This window comes from Lygodium microphyllum, chromosome 7, assembly GCF_053477565.2.
Source record: "Lygodium microphyllum isolate KBCC chromosome 7, Lygodium_microphyllum_v1.1.10, whole genome shotgun sequence".
In the NCBI taxonomy this organism is placed as follows: domain Eukaryota; kingdom Viridiplantae; phylum Streptophyta; class Polypodiopsida; order Schizaeales; family Lygodiaceae; genus Lygodium; species Lygodium microphyllum.
Window position 1 is genome coordinate 122,411,878 of NC_141141.1, and position 19,577 is coordinate 122,431,454.

General features: G+C 45.0%; 1 non-coding gene across 1 annotated transcript; it reads left to right on the top strand.

Moving 5' to 3' along the window:
• The first annotated feature begins 18,692 nt into the window (after window positions 1-18,692).
• On the top strand, window positions 18,693-18,760 carry LOC148033896 (small nucleolar RNA SNORD36). Its single transcript, XR_015691497.1, has one exon. It is a non-coding gene; the product is annotated as a small nucleolar RNA SNORD36 (small nucleolar RNA).
• Window positions 18,761-19,577: the final 817 nt, after the last annotated feature.

Genomic DNA, 19,577 nt, shown 5'->3' on the forward strand with positions numbered 1-19,577 from the left:
GTGTCTTTATTGGATACTCTTTAGAGCAGAAAGGGTATCGTTGTTATAACCCTATCACATGTAAGTTCAGAGTGAGCAGGGATGTCATCTTTGATGAAATGAGCAGTTGGTATGCATCTAGTGGTGATGCATTAGATGATGATGATGATCATGACACTCATGTGCAGGCTGAAAAGCAAGAATCACGGACTCTTAGTGGACCAAAGACTAAGGAGTAGCTCTACATCTTCAGGTGCATCTAGTAGCACTACAAGTAAAGACAAAGGAAAGAGTAAAGTGTCAGAAGGCATTGATGCAATTCTTGATGGAGACTCCAGTGGCTCAGAGAGCTTGGATGATGAGCTTGGCATTCCTTCAGTGAGGACTCCAGGTGTACAGAGAGCTCATAATAATGTAAAGGCTCCATTGAGTGATCCGGTGGTACGCAGATCTAGCAAGATCAGATACCCTATTAAAAGATTTGGTTTTGAAGGTTATGTAGCTCACCATTATGCTTATATGGTGAAACTAGTTGAGGATGTTGAGCCCACTTGTTTTGAGGATGCTGTTGGTCATACTCATTGGGATGTAGCAATGGATGAGGAGATGGTTGCATTAGAGGCCAATAAGACTTGGGATCAAGTATCATTGCCGAAGGGCAAGAAAGCTATTGGATGTATGTGGGTTTATAAGATTAAGCACAATGAAGATGGTTCTATTAGTAGATACAAAGCTAGGCTGGTTGCAAAAGGCTATGCCCAGACATATGGCATAGATTATGATGAAACCTTCAGTCCAGTTGCTAGGATGGCAACTGTCAAATGTGTGATTGCTTTGGCAGTAGCCAAAGGTTGGAGGTTGCAGCAAATGGATGTGAAGAATGCCTTCTTGCATGGTGATTTGCAGGAAGAAGTGTATATGGATCAGCCAGCAGGTTATGAAGATTTAGAGCATCCCACGTATGTGTGCAGGTTGAAGAAGGCGCTCTATGGGCTCAAGCAAGCACCTAGAGCATGGTCTGACAAGATCAAAGAGTATCTTGTCAATATTGGATTTTATGTTTCTGATGCTGATCACTCACTTTATGTGAGAAAGGGAGATGCAGGTTTGGTCATCATAGTCATCTATGTGGATGACTTGATTATTACAGGTGATAGTGATAGTGGGATTGCTGTTGAGTGTTGAAATGACTTGTTTTTTGGCTGATTTTTGTTGTTTTTGAGAGCTGAATGGTTGATTTTATGGGATGATTGGTTGATTTAGAAGTGGATTGAGAGTGTTTTGGATGATATTGATTGTGTTTTGGAAGTTCATGATGTTTGTTGATGGTTCTGTGATGTCCTGATAGGTTCTGATTGGTTCTGTATACCTTCTGTTTTGTTCTGTTTTGGTCTGTTTTGTTCTGATTGTCTTCTGTAAGGAGGGATGAAGTATTGATTGATGAAGAATGAGATATTGTGAAAGCTTATTGAATGGTTTGTGAGATTTTGGAATGATTTGAGCGTGAGTTATGAAGTTTTGATAACCTTCTGTAACCTTCTGTAGGTCTTCTGTAGAGCTTCTGCTTCTGTTCTGTTTCTGTTCTGTCTCTGTACTGTAGCTGTTCTGGTACTGTTCTGTAAGTGTTCTGTGGAATGTATGTGTGACTTTGGGAAAGTTTTCTAGCCTTGGAAAGAGGTGAATACAAGTGCAAAAGAGCTGAAGGAAGTGGAAGAAGTAGCTGTTAAAGACTCAAGAGAAGACTAGAGTGAAGTGACAGTAGTGAGCCGTGAAGAGACACTATAGTGGCTCTGGTGACTCTTCATATCAGACATACCTCTTGGGAGGGGTATCCACGACCTAAGAGTGATTATTGAGAGTGATTTTTGAGAGATTGTAGTGAGGATATGATGTATTATTGATAGAGTGAGAGAGAGAGAGAGTCAGAGATAGCCAATTCTACTGAAACAAAGTGATTGTATATGAGAGATTGAGAGAAAAGACTATGAAGATATTGAAGATGAATACTATGTGATGTATTTCCATTCAAAGATGGTGTATTTCTTTGCTTTCTTTGTTCTATTGATGGATTTTATGAAGATATTGAAGAATATGGTTGATTCTATTAAAACCGTGGGAGATTTACATGATGCTGCATGAAGATTTGTTGTGCCTGGTGTTCTTTTCTTCATTGTGATCATATGAAACATGATAAACAAGCTTGTTGATGTTACAAGATAGATTTTCTTGCAAGATAATTCCCTTTTCCTTGGTGTTCCTCTTGGGGCCCCATGTTTTTGGTGCGCAGCCGGGGAATTCTTGCCATCAACAAGCACCAAAAGAGGCTGAAAATGAAGGAATTGGCATTGCCAAGAAGAGAAGAATTCAATGGATGTTTGTAAAGTTCCTTCTTCCGCTGAAGAGTTGGAATTCCTCATAATCAAAGCCACTTTCCACAAGAAGTTCATCCCACAATGGCGGAAACACATCACCATCATGATGCATGCTCTATGTGGTGGACAGTTTCCTCTTCCTGTTGAAGCAGCAGAAACTTGCATCTTGGTGGCAAACTGTTTGGGAACAAACTGAAGAGCAGAAACAGAGAGAATGAACATCCATGGAAGATTTGGCATTCATTGAGAAGTTTCCAGACAACATCAAGTGGGAGATTGTGAAGAAGCTTCAGGAGTCTTGGTCTGTAGAGGTTCACAGGGACAAGAAGGAAAAGAGTTGGAATTTGTTCATGGACGCTCAACAGCAAGATACATGGGATGCTTGGTGTACTGATAATCTTCTGTTTGTTCAATTAGCAACCCACTGGAAGCTGGTAGACAGAGTGTTTTTCACAACATACACTGTTGAAACCATCAGAAGCTGGCATTACTATGATGATGGCACCACCACAATGCTCAGACATATGCATTTTGACACCTTCAGAACCGAATACCTTCCCCTGTGTAGTGGCATGAAAGCAGAATTCAGGGACGTTGAAAAGAAAGAAGTAGAAGAAATGTTGGCAAGAGAGTCCTACAGAGACTGAGGCCTTCTGTTAACCCTCTGTGGAGCACTAATAACATAGTGGAGTCAACCCCCTGATGAATGACGCAATAAAAAGGCAAGCGTTGGAACGAGTCCAGAGATACATGAGAAGAGAGAAAGCAAGAACCAGAGCCGAGAGCGAGCTCGCAGCAGAAGCCGCCTTTGACGCCCTTGCGGAACTCTTTACAGAAGTCCCAATGGCACATCAAGCCCTTCCTCCTCCTGCTGGAGGTCCACTTCCAAGCCAGATCCGTCCTGGAAATATTGATGACAGACCAGCGAATGTAGTCCCATTGCCAGTTTTTAAGGGAGAGTACAATGAAGACCCCGATCTTCATGTAGCAGAGTTTATGGTAGCGTGTGTGGCTAACAATGCCAGAACCCCTGAGCATTGGTTAGCAATATTCCCCGCCACTTTCAAGGGCGCGGCGTTTCAGTGGTATGAGAGACAAGCAGCAGGAACTTTTGGCACATGGGACGACCTGAAGTTGGCCTTCCTCACTAAATTCAGGCGTGAAGGTTTTGAAGAGCGGATGAGAGAGGAATTTATGAACCTAAGTCAATCCTCTGGAGAAAGAGTAGAAGCTTATGTCTCACGAATGGAATCCATCCTGAAGAGATGGACTAACCATAATCTAGATGATGGCATTCAGAAGGGAGTGTTTCTCAGAGGATTACAACCAGAAGTCCGTAAGTTTGTGGAGCTGCAAAGACCAGCCACACTGCAAGCTGCAACAGAAGGTGCAAGACTGTACGATGAAGTGGAAGCTAGACTAGCAATGAATACAGGAAGAGGAGTCCTACCTCCTCTGGTGCCAGGAATGATGTACCCACCAAATGCAGTCTCAGGGACTGTTCCCTACCCCTACCAACAGATGCCCTCGGTATCACAGTACAGTGCACCAAATCCACAGTGGCCACAATCCATGCCTCAAATGATGGTTCAACCACAACAACAATGGTCCCAACCAATTTCTTCATTATCAAATCAGCAGCAACAGTGGAACCCTACCAACTGGGGTCAACAGCCAACAGTTCAAACAGGAGCACTGAATCAGAACCAGAACAGAGAACCCTCTGTACCAGCCCAACCAGTTTATGCAGTGATTACAGAAACTCCTCAAAACCCTCCTGCCAGTACCTCCGGAGGAGAAAGCTTGAAGGATTATTTATCCAACTCAGTTGCAAACATTAAAAAGGAGTTGATGGATGTGATTACAGAACAACTGCAGACGTTGAAAGTGAATACCGCAAGCATATCCAATGTTGCAGGAGCAGGAAGAGATGTGATGCGGTCAAATACTTGGTGTGGTAAGTGTCATCAAGCAGGCCATTTAGCCACTGAATGTACACGGAAACCAACCATCCCTGGAGCCTTCTGTTCCTATTGTTTGCGAAAGAATCATACAGAGGACATTTGCTCTCTGAAGGAGATGCATGATAGGAGAAGGAAGGAAGAAGACGCAAGATTCAACTTGCTGGAATCCAAAATGACAACACAAGATATTGGACCCAAGCCTAGAGAGTTTGGTCCTAATTTCGGACCCAGAAGATTTCCCTCTCAAAGTTACAGAGGAAGATAGTCTGGCGGTGGTCAGAGATCAGAAGTGGAGTGTTACAGATGCGGAGAAAAGGGACACATCTCACCAAATTGTCCAAATCCTCGAAGGTCAGTGGATTACAAGCCCTTATGCAGTCGATGCAAAGGAGAAGGCCACACTGCAAAAGACTGTCCAAGCCCAGCCCCAGTGAAAAACAGTGCTACTGATAGTCCAGCCAAGGCCCAAGAGCCTACCTCCAATTTGGTGGAATTGGAAGTTGCTGCCATCACGCGTGCAAAGCAGAAGGAACCGTCTACCCAGAAAGAAAATAACCCTCCTGCCAGAACAGTGAAGTTCAATCTTCCACCAGAAGAACAGAACAGAACAGAGCCTAACAGTGCCGTACAGAGCCCTACAGTGCCACAGAGAGTTACAAAGACAGGACCAAAGGTCCAGGATACAGAAGAGGAGGAAGTGCCACAAGTGGCAGAAGAAGTTCCTGTAATTCCTCTGATGGAAGGAAGAGGGAAAATGAAAATGGGTGTTGCCCCATTCCCTAATCGGTTAGAGAAGCCAATGGATCCTATTAAGGAATACGATCTGGTTAGAGATCTAGATACCTTTAAACCAAACCTCACATTCCGAAAATTATTGTTGTTGTCTCCCAGTTGCCGAAAAAGGTTCAAAAGTATACTGACAAAAAGACGTGGTTTAAGGATTGCTCCCTCAACAGCGACAAAGTCCAACAAGGCTCCAGATCCTGTAAAAGAAGTGGATGTGGCTAACGCTTTCCTAGATCCAGGTACTCCAGAGACTGGCGTATGGATAGAAGGCTGCTTCATTGCAAATACACTGATTGATGGAGGCTCATCAGTGAACATTATGACGGATGTGACGATGAAGGATCTAGGCCTACAAGGTGTGCAACCCACCCAATGGCTCATCAGACTGGCGGATCAGAGTAGAATCAAGCCTTTGGGCATTCTTCCCTATGTGAAGTCTACAGTGGCTGGAAAAGATTATTGGTTGACCTATTTGGTGGTGAAGCCAAACTCTTATGGTACATCCTATCCTCTGTTACTGGGTAGACCATGGCTTTTTGAAGCCAGAGCAAGGACGGATTGGTTTAAAGGAACTTTGACCTTGGGTAGAGGACCCAATAAAGTGGTGCTGAAACTGTATGGTTCTCAAAAAGGACATGGATCCACCTCCTTGGAATTATCTTCTGATTCCCCTAACGAGGCTACAAATGGAACATCAGCAGACGAAGATGCTGTCAAATAGATCCTTCCCAAGAAAATAATGGCACATTCCTTAACAGTGGATACTGTAAGCCGACTTCCAAAATATGCAAAGCCATTATCAATGGGTGAATACTTCCTGCCTGAACCAGAAATGACTTCGAAAATCACTTCTGACAGTGAGATAGAAGCATGGATGTACTGCTCTCCCTGTTACATGGTCACAGCAGAAGCTGAAGCAGAGACAGAGGCAGGAGAGGAAACAGAGAATCTGTTCTTCTGTTACAGAGCTCCTACAGAAGCAGAAGCAGACGCAGAGACAGAGACAGAGACAGAGACAGAAGAGGATGAATATGATATGGACGAAGAAGGTGATGAAGGTGAAATGGAAGAGTCTATCCCACCTGAAGAGGATACATTTGAAGAAGAAGTTCCAGAAGTATCAGAAGCCGATGAGCTCATGCTATGGGACAGAATGATGATGGTACCATTTGGTCTGGTAAATGGATCTTCTCATATGCAAAACCTTTATAAGAAATGGATTAAGAAGAACAAGCCGTCTTTTAGCAGTGGCTCATGTCGTCCTAACCTATCCTTGCCAAAGAAAGATGATGATGATGCACCGTACCAACAAGCACCAGTCCCACCAACCCAACAGGCATCAGAGGGTCCCTGTTATGTGACGTTCCTGGATGTATCATCAGAAGATGAGTCTTCAAGCCACGAGGTAATTAATTTTGAAACCAAACCCGAAACGGCGTTTATCCCATTCCAACGTCTTAAGGAGCAACCTAAATCTCCACCAAAAGAAGAAGTGGGTTCTAGTGGGACATCAGAAGAGGACACCACTCCCTTGAAGGAGTCGGATCTCTACCCAGAAGCAGTCCGCGGGACCTTCATCTGGGAAGTAGAAGGTGAAAGGCAGTTAACCTTTGTGGATGTAGAAGGCACTGAACGCCACTTGAAGGTGGGTAGTAGCCTCCCAGAAGAGGAATTGTCAACCTTGTACAACTTGTTGAAAGAAAATTTGGACGTGTTTGCATGGTCTTACAAAGACCTAAAGGGGATTGATCCCACAATATGTCAACATCATATTGACTTGGAGCCTGATGCCAAGCCAGTACGGCAACGACAGAGGCGAATGAACCCGAATTATTCCACATTGGTGAAAGCGGAGCTGCTGAAGCTTCTGGAAGCCGAGTTCATCTATCCAGTGGCAAATAGTGAATGGGTTTCACCCATCGTGGTTGTACCCAAGAAGAATGGCAAATTGCGAATATGTGTGGATTTCCGAAAACTTAATTCCAAAACAAAGAAGGATCACTTTCCTATCCCTTTCACAGACCAACTGTTGGACACAGTGGCAGGACATGAACTTTATTCTCTTTTGGATGGATTCAGTGGGTACAACCAAGTCCAAATCGCAGAAGAAGACCAATCCAAAACAACCTTCACCACAGAATGGGGGACCTACGCTTACCGAGTGATGCCATTTGGGCTCTGCAATGCCCCTGCTACTTTCCAACGAGTCATGATGGCCGCATTTCAAAATCATCTGCATGATTTTATTGAAGTATATTTGGATGACTTCTGTGTCTATAGCTTGATCAGTGAACACTGGGAACACCTGGAACAATGCTTTGACCGATGCCGGGAGTATGGGATTTCCCTCAACCCCGACAAATGCATCTTTGGGGTCTCTTCTGGAGTTCTGTTGGGCCACATTGTCTCTGCACAAGGGATATCAACAGACCCTGCAAAGATTGAAAAGATCGCAGCTCTAGCAGCACCCACCAACCTCAAACAGTTGAGGGGATTCCTAGGCCATGTGGGTTACTACAGGAGGTTCATAGCCCACTTTGCAACAAAGGCAACCTCCTTGCACAAGCTTCTGAGGAAAGATGCAAAGTTTACTTGGACAGAAGAATGTGACAAATCCTTTCACACTCTGAAGCAGTGTCTGATAGAGGCACCCATTCTACAACCTCCTGATTGGACGAAAGAGTTCCATGTACACACTGATGCATCAATTGAAGGCTTAGGTGCTGTCCTCTGTCAAAAGGGCCCCTCGAAGCTGGATCAACCAATCTATTACGCAAGCCGAAAAGTCACTGATAGGGAACGGAACTATACAGTGACCGAGCTGGAGTGCTTGGCAATGGTGTTTGCCCTGGAGAAGTTTCGCCATTACCTCCTATCCACCCACTTTAAATTTTATGTGGATCATGAGGCCCTGTCCTTCTTGATGAACAAAGCAGATGTGAAAGGACGATTGATGAGATGGCTCCTTTTATTCCAGGAGTTCGACTTTGAGGTGATTACTAAGCCTGGTCGTTCCCATGTTCTGGCTGATCATCTGTCGCGTATCCCACAAACTGCAGACGAGGAGCAGGATGATCCAGACCTCCCTGATGCTTCCTTATTCTTGGTAGAGACTGTAACTCCCTGGTATGCGGACATTGCCAATCTGATGGCAACCCAACAGTACCCTCCTGGTATCTCTAGTCGGGAAAGGAAGAAGCTCATGCTAGAATCAGCCCCATACACCCTGCTAGGCGGTGCACTGTACAAGAAAGGCAAAGATGAAGTACTCAGAAGATGTGTTGCAGGGGATGAGATTGGGATTGTTCTGAAGGCTTGCCATGACGAGCCATGTGGAGGTCACTTTGCAGGAGAAGCTACAGCCAGGAAGGCTCTGCTAGCAGGATATTGGTGGCCTACCATTCATAAGGATGCCTATGATTATTGTAAAAGATGTGATGCTTGTCAAAGAATGGGGAAACCCACGAAGACAAGTGCCATGCCATTGCAACCTATCCTTCCGTTGAAGCCATTTGAGAAGTGGGGCATTGACTTCGTAGGTCCGATCGACCCTCCCACCAAAAGGAAACAGAACCAATACATCCTCGTATGTACAGATTATGTCACAAAGTGGTGTGAAGCTAAAGCCCTAAAGCGGGACTATGGTAACAGCGTGGCCCTGTTCATGTACGAGAATATCATCACCCGTTTTGGCAGTCCCTTAGAGCTGGTAAGTGACAGAGGCACTCATTTCCTTAACAAAGTCATGGAAGAGTTGACAGAGTTGTATAAGATCCGCCATCGCAAGTCCACTCCTTATTACCCCAGAGCCAATGGCCAAGTCGAAGTCACGAATCGCATCCTCTGCTCGATTCTGACAAGAACAATTGCCGCACATCGTCGTGATTGGGACGATCGACTTACAGAGGCCCTCTGGACGTACAGAACCTCCCATAAAGCAGCAACGAGACAGACACCTTTCCAGTTGGTGTATGGTACAGAAGTTGTTTTTCCTGTTGAACTGGAACTACCCTCTTTGAGAGTGGCTATCAAAGAGCGTTTGGGGGATGATGATTCACTGCAACGCCGTCTCCTGCATTTGGAATGTTTGGACGAAATTCGCAGGATGGCTCTACAGTGCATGGAAGCCACGCAAGCTCGACGTAAGGCTTACCATGACAGCTTCATCAAGCAGAAGGAGTTCAAAGAAGGTGATTTGGTCCTAGCTTATGATTCACGCTTTGGCAAGTTTCCTGGCAAGCTCCAGTAGCGGTGGATGGGCCCCTATAAGGTACTTGCCGTCAACCCTAATGGTTCTGTTCAAGTGCAGACCGTTGATGCCTCTGATGATCCCTTTCTGATCAATGGATATCGCCTGAAGAAGTACTTCCCTCCTTGGGGATCTTGACAATTACGGACACTTGATCTTTTCCCTCGTTGGCACGGCCCTGTACTTGTTATGATGCTACTTCTCATTGCCGTTCTTCAATCACTCCTGATGAAGTGGACGCAACCCTCTATCTCCTTAAACCCCCCTTCTAGCCTTGATCTCTTATCCTCTATTTTCCACCAGCGACAGTGGCGAGGTGGGTTCTGACAAATGGTCTCTCTACCATTCCCTTGCTCAATATTGAAAAGAAAAAAAAACATATCGGTCATGGGAGAAAAGGACTAAGGTCCCTGTCATGCCGACCTCTTCTTCGAGAAAAGGTGGAAACACCCTCGGGAATAGGGGAAAACAAGAAAAAGAAAAAAAGAAAAAGAGAAAAAAAAAACAAAACAAATCTGTTATGAGAGAAAAGAAAGAAATTCCCTGTCATAGCAGGCCTCGTTCCAAGAAAAGGTGGTAAACACCCTTGGGCGGGAAGCTGGCTGTGGAAAAGGTGGTAACACCCAGCAGTCCAAAAAGTGGATTCATTAATTAATATCCCTAGGATCCAATTCCGAAGCTACCTCCCTTGGTACGCTGTGTCCTGGGTCTCTCTGCAAAGTGACCACCTGTCCTCTAGCAGACGACATATTCCTATCCAACACAATGTTCGATTTGATGGCTACCTCCCTAGGTACGCCTCTTCAACAATTGACGAAGCGATCTTCATCGACAACCCCTTGAGTGATGTGAGTTTTCATCCTAATCGGATGGGGAAGTGAGTACGGTTGCCCTCTGTATCTATCAACAGAGAGTGAGACAGAGGGTGGGGCGAGAGACCAATCTTTTCCTTCAAATCAAATGAGAGGTGAGAAGTGTGAATGAAGTGTTGCACACACGGGAGGGGCCTCTCAATGCACAAAGCACAATTTGTTTCTGTGCACTGCACCATAAGGCTCCCTTGCCTTCCTTCTTGCACTGTATGCCGGCACAGGGCGGGATGCACTGTTGCACCATCAAATGTGCACAAGGCAGACAACCTTTGCACAAGTGACTGTGAGGATTACATTAATGGGTTTCAGGAAAAGGCTGCCCTCCTGTATCTATCCACAGAGCGTGAAACAGCGGGTGGGATGAGTGTGACTGGAGTTTCTTCAATAAATTACCGAGAGGTGAGATTGAGGGACGTTACGACACTTGGAGTCAGGTATGTTCCACTTTCCCTATGCACCCGCGGGATGGGTTTTTTCCGTCAACACAAGACACGTCACCCTGTTCTGTACACGGCACTGTAAGGCTCCCTTGCCTTCCTCCTTGCACCTATGCCAAATGGGTTGGACGCACTAATGCACCATCAACTGTGCACCCTGGCATACTCTTTTTGCACTATTTCCCCCTTGTTGATTCCTCAACCGGGTATGAGTTATGGGTTTTAATCATTCTTCCTCAAGTGATATTAGTCATGGGGCGAGTGACTGTTCTTTCATTCCAATTGAGTGACTGTGAGTTGAGTGTAGTATCCCTCATCATCATCGACAAATTTCCTGCGATTCCTTCAATCAGCTACCTCCCTCGGTGCTGCCGCGTGGTCCCTTCCATGACGGACGTGTGCCGAGAAGATGCCTTGGTCCCTCCAGCGCCGACAACAACACTGGACGTGCCATCGATACTCAACCTTGATTCTTGACGAAACGGGCCAAGTTTTTCTAACCCTACACTTTGGTGTCTTCGTGCCGGTCATGTTTTAAGTGTGGGGAAGTTAGTGGATGGTCTATGGCGTGGTCCTAGGTCCCTGTTGCTCGGTTAACCCTATCCGTTAAGGTCTTAAGTGTGGGGACGCGTCCCTACGCGTCTATGTTGCATACCCCTCTGCATATGCCTTATCTTGCTCATGCATGTATACCATGACTTGCTTTTACCCTAATGGGATCCCTTTCCACCCATCTGGTTATGTTTCACCCACCCTTGGGGCTGTTTCCTTGCAGTTTTCCTTCATTCCCTGATTTTGAGGTTTTTCCATGTGAATGCACCCTACGTTCACCAAAATCCAAATCCAACCTTATAGCCCTGTTCCCCCCATTGAATTGATCATTTTTCCTTTTTACCTACCCCTGTTCCGGTGCACGGTTTTTGAGTTATTAATTTTTGAAGCATTTTACGCAATTTAGACGGTTTTCCATGTGAATGCACTTTTCTTGCTTCCGAATCATGCTCTGACGTCATAGCCCTGACCATCACTTTTCCCCTGATATTTTTCCTTTTTATTCCACATCATTTCGATACACGGTTTGTCCGTTATTAATTTTCCAGGTTTTCACGACTTTTTCGTGTGTATTTTTGACATTTTTCCATGTGAACCTGCCCTGTTTGCATCGGAATTCCAATTTGATTTGACAGCCATGTCCCTTGTGCCTTCCCCCACCTTTTTCCTTTTTCCTCCACCCTTTTTCGACTTCTGGATTTTTACTTATTAAATTTTAAATGAGTTTTCGGGAGTATTTTTGGAGTTTTTCACATGTGAACCCCTCCTATTTCCGCCGGAACTGCGTTTTAACATGATAACCCTGTGCCACCCCTTCCTGCGGACATTTTTCCTTCTTACTGCATGTCATTCCGGTGAATGATTTGTTCGATATTAATTTCTGATCCCATTTTCGGGTTTATTTTTTGGGTTTTTCCCATGTGAACGCGTCTTCTCTCAGTCGGGATTATGTTTTGATGCGATAGGATTGTCGGGCACATCTTTCTGCACAGTTTTCCTTTTTTCTGCACCTCATTCCGATGCACGAATTTTTCGATATTAATTTTTAAATTGCGTTTTTGGTTCGTTTTTTGTGTTTTTTGCACGTGACCGCCCTTTACCCCTCCTGGAACCCCCGTCCCGTATTTTCCTTGCTTTCCCCCTGTCGTCCTGCCCACTTTTTGTTTTTACGCTATTTCGTTTTGACGTCCGGATTGGGAGTTATTAATTTTTCTTTATTTTTACGTTTTTTCTCGCGCCCATTTTGCGCGTGAACGCGCCTTTTTTTGATTTTACGCGTCTCCACGTGCCCCGGTCGTGTCCGCGTAACCCGTACCGTCTTCCTCGCGCCATTTCAATCCCGTCACGGCAAATTTTTTTACCCCGCCCCGCGCATGTGCGCGGGACGGGGGTACCTACCCTTGTCCCCACCCTACCCACCCCCCTTCCCTACCCTTGTCCCTACCCTTCCCTACCCTTCCCCCCACCTGCCCACCCCATGGCCCCCCCCACGGGCCCCCCCACCCCTTCCCCCCCAACTGCCCACCCCTTCCCCCCAACCGCCCTTCCCTCTCTCTTTCTCTCTCCCTTTCTTTCTTTCTCTCTCCCCGTGCAGCCTCCTCCTCCTTCTTCTCCTACCCCCCCTGTGCAGCCTCTTCTCCTTCTCCTACTCCCTCCCCCCAGCGACTTTGCCTACTCCCTCCGCCAGCGACTTCGCCCTCCCCAGCGCCCCCAGCCTTCTTCCTCCTCCCCCGCCAGCCTTCGCCCGCCTCCTCCCCCCAGCGACTTTGCCTACTCCCTCCGCCAGCAACTTCGCCCTCCCCAGCGCCCCCAGCCTTCTCCCTCGTCGTCTTCGCCTCCTTCGCCCCCCCCAGCGCCCTTCCCAGTCTTCGCCTCCTTCGCCCCCAGCCTTCTCCCTCGTCGTCTTCGCCTCCTTCGCCCTCCCCCCAGCGACTTTGCCTACTCCCTCCGCCAGCAACTTCGCCCTCCCCAGCGCCCCCAGCCTTCTTCCTCCTCCCCCGCCAGCCTTCGTCCGCCTCCTCCCCCCAGCGACTTTGCCTACTCCCTCCGCCAGCGACTTCGCCCCCCCCAGCGCCCTTCCCAGTCTTCGCCTCCTTCGCCCCCCTCCTCCCCCCAGCCTTCGCCCCCCTCCCCCGCCAGCGACTTCGCCCCCCCCGCCAGCGATTGCCCTCCTCCCCCTAGCGCTTGGCCGTCCTCCCCTCCTCTCCTTCCTCCCCTCTCCTTCTCCTCCTTCTTCTCCCCCCGTGCAGGTCGCTGCCTGGCCCGCCTGCGCCGCGCCGCCCGTTCGGACGCCACAAGACCGCCTCGTCGCCGCCGTTGCCGCCGCCGCGACGCCTGGACGCCGCCGGTTCTGTCGCGCCATGCCGCCGACTCCGTCCGCGCCGCCACCGTCTCCCAGCCGTGGCCGCTGCCCTCCTCCCCTTCTTCCTCCTCCTACCTAACTCCCCTAGGTTAGTTGACTAACCTCCTAATTAGCTAACTAACACACCTCTAGTTAGTTATAACCTAACCTAACCCACCCCCTAACCAACTAACCTTAGGTTAGTTCCCCCTCACCAACTAACCCTAGTTAGTTCTTATTAACCTTAGTTAGGTTAGTTGGTTTAACCTTAGTTAGGTTAGTTCTAACTACCCCTAACCCTAACTTAACCCTAGCTAGGTTAGTTTTACCCTAACTATAGTTAACCTAGACTAACCTAACCATAGTCACCTTAATTAACTATCCCCACCTTAGTTAACCTAACTTAGTTGATTCACCTACCTAGTTAGCTAACCTAGCCTAGTTGACTAACCTAAGCAACCTAGACTAACCTGCCTTGCCTTAGGTAGACTAACATGACTTACCCCACTAACCAGACTTAATTGACTTATGCCTAACTGACTTATTTGATTAATGTGATTTAGGTGACTTAATTAATCACTACATTAATTTTTCCATTAAAAATTTTCAGAAAAAATTCTAAAAATTCCTTTTGCTTTTTGTCAATTTTTGGGAATTTGTCTGCTGGAAATTGCCTACCTTATAATTTCTGAAAATTCCACATTTCCTAAATTTACCCCTAAATTGCCAAAAAATGTAGAAAATTCATTTAAAAATTTGTAAAAAATTCTAAAAATTTCTAAAAACATTCTAAAAATTTCCCCTCACCTCCCTTGCTCATTTTCCATTTATTCAACTATAAAAAATCACAACTAAAAATAAAAAAATAAATAAAAATAAAAAACCAACACAAACCAAATCAACACATCTGCTAAGGTGTTGTCATTGTTGTTTCATCAGTGCTCTTTACTTTTCCTTTACTGGAACTCTTCCGTGCGCATTCCTGCATTACATACACACCCCTTTCAGGTATTTATTTTATGTGCTTTATTTATTTTTTATTTTCCCCCTTAATCACAAATTAATTGTTAAAATGAACCTTTTAATTCACCCACAGTTTCCACGTGCCTTCGCGCTAACACACATCTTTTTTTTTAAATTAAAATAAACCAGCCGTTCACTTAGCACGCGCTACGTGCGCTAAAGAGGCACTTTCATTTTTTTTAAAAATAAAATAAACCAGCCGTCACTTGAGCACGCGCTGGCAAAAAAGCGCTCCACATCACCTTAATTTGTAATCAATGAATTGCATTTAGAGACCCCGTCGGGAATCGAAGTCCGAGAATCGAATAACTGCACCGTTTTAACCTAATAATTGTTAAATAAATTTATAATAAGGAACCGCCGTTTTCTTGTTAAGGTTTATCACCTAATAAAAATTCACCCATTTTTAATAATTGATTAAAATCAACCCTTCATTAAATTAATTCCCCCCTCACTGCACTTAATTCCCCTTTTTAATGAAGCGCTTCGTGGGATGGGTATGCGCAGTTCTTAGTGTTATTTTCCATGGTCCAGTCTTGGTTTATCACAGATGTCGTATTGATATGTGTCGGATATGGTATGGTTTTGGTTTCCTGTCTTAGTTACGGTTACGGGTACGGTATGCAGTTTTTTTTCTTTTGTTGCCTGATACGGGGTTCAGGGTGTTTGTCTGATGCATCGCATGAAGCTTTCGGTCGCATTTGTCTCAAGGTCATGTCAAATTTTTTCTAGGATGTGGTTTGCTTGGGGTTAGTAGATCGAGTCACGTTTTATTAGTAATTCTCTTATCCTCGGTTTTTTGTCTGTTGCTTTGCAGGCATTCTCCTTGATTGTCTGTGTTTGTGGTGTGTGTGTAACCATCTGAATGGCGCCTTCTCATGCTCCTCCCCCTATCCAGTACGTCCCACTAGTTAGTAGGGATTACTCGTCCCTACTTACTTTTGAGCCCCTCACGAAGGCGGGACTTGCTGCTTTTGTGGCCACTCCTTTTCCATTGCTTCCAGAGGATCCGTCCTTATGTGATGAGTTCCTGGCCTCTTACAGCAAGAAGACAGGCGTAGTCCAAGGAATGTCTATGACATTGACGTCTCGAGGCTTAGGGAAGGCTCTGTCTTTACCCTTCAAAGGAGAACCTTTTGTGACCACTCGTCAGCTCTTCTCTAATGAAGAGATTCTCAAGCTGTTGCAGAAGCAGACAAGGGAAGTCCTTGATGTTAAGAAAGTGATAAACTCTTCAGGAGTTTCTTTTTCTATGATTACTAATCCCGTATGGAAGACGATGTGTCAGTTCCTTCAGGACAGGTTCATGCCTGCCAAAACGCCATCCCACTATTTGTCCAAAGAGCTTTTCACAGCTTCCAGGATGGTGCTGAAAGGCGTTGCTATTGATTGGAGCACATACCTCCTTACTAAAATGGATCAGCATTTTGTTAAAGTCACGAGGGGTAATGTTACCAATGTTACCTATGGATCATATTTGTCTGCCTTCTTGACCTATTCAGGTTTACAGAAGACTGTGCCTCCACCTCCTCCATTAGATCCAGTACCTCCTCCTCCACCTTCAGAAGAGTCAGCACCCATTGACATTGAGGATGATGATTCTCCGCCTCCCCTGGTCATACAACGTAAACGCTTGAAGAGGGTAGCGGATACAGCCCCTGCTGTACTTCCCTCAGTGCCTATCCCTGCTACTTCTGGCAGTGAACTCCCTAGGTATCTCACTTGCAATAACCTGTTCCGAGCACATAGAGAAGGATCTTTGGAGATCTCAGTTCCCTCCCTGAACAGTCTCGTTTCAGGAGATGCCATTCCTTTTCTCTGCAAGGATATTCAAAGTTCCATTGAGTTGTCTGTGACAGCCTGTGTTCAACAGCTGTACGCATCTTTCTATGAGGAGCTCATGCAGTCCAAAGACCAGTTGCATAAGGCAACATCTGAGTTAGCTTCTGCTAAGGATACCCTAGCAGATCTATTTAAGCAAATGGAATAGCAAACCCACCTGGTTGCCATCCAAAGTGATGAGATTTCTTCATTGAAGACCCAGTTATTCGAGGCTCAGTCACAGGTTACTAGCCTTTCAGCAGAGAAGGAGAGGATGTCCAGCGAAGTGAAAGAATTCCAAGCTATTTTAGATGACAAGCTTTCAGCTTTACAGATGGCTAATGACACAGTGGCCAACCAAGCCTCCCAAATCCAGCAGTTGCAAGATCAGCTTGCAAAGTCCTGCTCTGTTCCTCCAAGCCCTCCTGTTCCATTAATTCCTTCTCTTTCACAACAGGATTTGGCTGCCCTACAGAGACAGGCTACTTTGTGCCCTCTATTCCAAGACAAAGTGGAAAGATTGCAGTCCAGAATGGACTTGTTATGGTCTACCTTTGAGCAGTTTCAGGAATATGTCTTACCAGACCATTCTTTCTTTGTCCACTACCACTTACAGAAGTTGGTCTTCTACATGAAGCTTTCCACGATGGATTTACCTTTTCCAGAGGATGGCTGGAGTGGGGCTTGGTCTGCTGAATTGTTGACAGAGGTAGTCAGAATGGTCTTTGAAGATTCTGTCACGCCAGACACCATGTTGATGTCATACATGTATCTCCGAGGAGATTTGTTAATTCCAGATGAGGTAGATATGGCATGGTATGTGGGGGATGTGGTCTTACAGGCTGTTTTATATGTCAATCATTTGGAGTTGCACATAGCTGATATGTTCCAAATTTATTCCTCCAAAGTAGCTGATTGTCAAGATAATTCGTGGCTTCCCATGATTGATTCGGTGGTCCTAAATCAAAGACAAAACACAGCTCCTACCTTTGCCCAGAGTACTAACCAACTGAGGATGGATCTCTTAACCTATCTTTCCAAACATAATCCATTTGATGCTACCTTCTTTGATGCCTATCATAGACGATCTCTCTTAGGACCTTCTGTTCCTACCCTCCTCTATTACCAACAATTGGCTCACCGCTATGCTATATATTTTTCCCTTTGTCAAACTAATTCCACAGTAATTTTACCACTTCTTTTCCAACCTTCATCTTTCCCTCAAATTCCTATTTTCACTTACTGTTCCTTTATTGAGGATAGGGTATTTTCCCCTTCTCCACCCTGTCCTTCACCCCTCATAAATGTACCCTCCACATTTCCTATTTATCAGTTAACACCGTTCCTTAGTGATTCCTTACAAATTTCTGCCACTCCTTCTTTAAATTTTCTTCCTTTTATGATTTTTCCTATCCTTCACTACATCCACTTTCCCTTATTCCACTACCCTCTCCTAACACTTCCATATCTCAACCACCTCGGTTGGTTAGTGACTGTGACGGTTTTGATAATCAGATTTCCAGAAGAAGGGGATGGAGTTCGGATGATTGCCTTACAGGACCGCAGATTAATTGGCCAGTAATTCCAGGAGAATTGACAGCTTCTAGTCAAGCTTATCAAAACTATGTTCATTTTGCCCAACAATATTCACAGTCTGCAGATCCCTCAGTGAGATTAACTGCTCACTTTGCTTGGTACCTGGCGTATATGCATAGGCACTCTCATAATGATTCAAAGCCTATTCCAAAGTTGTGCATGAATGTCAATGTAAACATTGATTCCCAACAGTTGGAGATACTGTATTTTCATGCCCTCTGTTTGCCTAGCAGATACTTGGTCCTGTTGGAAAGGATGTGCTGTCTCCAATTTTTCCAAAATCCTCCTAAAAACTTTGTAGATGAATCCTTATCTATGGATCGATTCCGACAACATCAATCTTTTAAGAGGGATCATCTTCATTGATACCTTTCCAATGTATGGTGGAAGCTTTCTAATGAACAACTCTCTTTTTGAAGAAGTCATTCAGATGGTTGTGTTGTGTATTAGTGTTTGTGTTGTGAATTCCTTTATGTCCAACGAACGTGGTGGTTTCCTATTGGATTTTGTGTACGAGCTATGTTTTGGAGATTTATAAAGATGGGGTCGTGGTTGGAGAGTTGAAGCAGATGCAGATGAAGAAGCAGTAAACTCTTATATCCTTTACAAATTTGTGGTGATTTTTAGTTTGATAAGAGGTGTTAATTTCAAAAGAGTTTTCCTTTCTTTGTATTTTTTATCAGAAACAGGTTATAAGTTGGGGTCGTGGTGGATGGATTCTTTTTGAAAAGATATTGAAGATCAAAGTTGAGCTTTTCCCTGAACTTGTATTCCCTTTTTCCTGGGTCGCGAGGACGCTTCCTTATTAAGTGTGGGGATATGTTGAGTGTTGAAATGACTTGTTTTTTGGCTGATTTTTGTTGTTTTTGAGAGCTGAATGGTTGATTTTATGGGATGATTGGTTGATTTAGAAGTGGATTGAGAGTGTTTTGGATGATATTGATTGTGTTTTGGAAGTTCATGATGTTTGTTGATGGTTCTGTGATGTCCTCATAGGTTCTGATTGGTTCTGTATACCTTCTGTTTTGGTCTGTTTTGTTCTGATTGTCTTCTGTAAGGAGGGATGAAGTATTGATTGATGAAGAATGAGATATTGTGAAAGCTTATTGAATGGTTTGTGAGAGTTTGGAATGATTTGAGAGTGAGTTATGAAGTTTTGATAACCTTCTGTAGGTCTTCTGTAGAGCTGCTTCTGTTCTGTTTCTGTTCTGTCTCTGTACTGTAGCTGTTCTGTTACTGTTCTGTAGACTGTTCTGTAAGTGTTCTGTGGAATGTATGTGTGACTTTGGGAAAGTTTTCTAGCCTTGGAAAGAGGTGAATACAAGTGAAAAAGAGCTGAAGGAAGTGGAAGAAGTAGCTGTTAAAGACTCAAGAGAAGACTAGAGTGAAGTGACAGTAGTGAGCCGTGAAGAGACACTGTAGTGGCTTTGGTGACTCTTCATATCAGACATACCTCTTGGGAGGGGTATCCACGAACTAAGAGTGATTATTGAGAGTGATTTTTGAGAGATTGTAGTGAGGATATGATGTATTATTGATAGAGTGAGAGAGAGAGAGAGTCAGAGATAGCCAATTCTACTGAAAC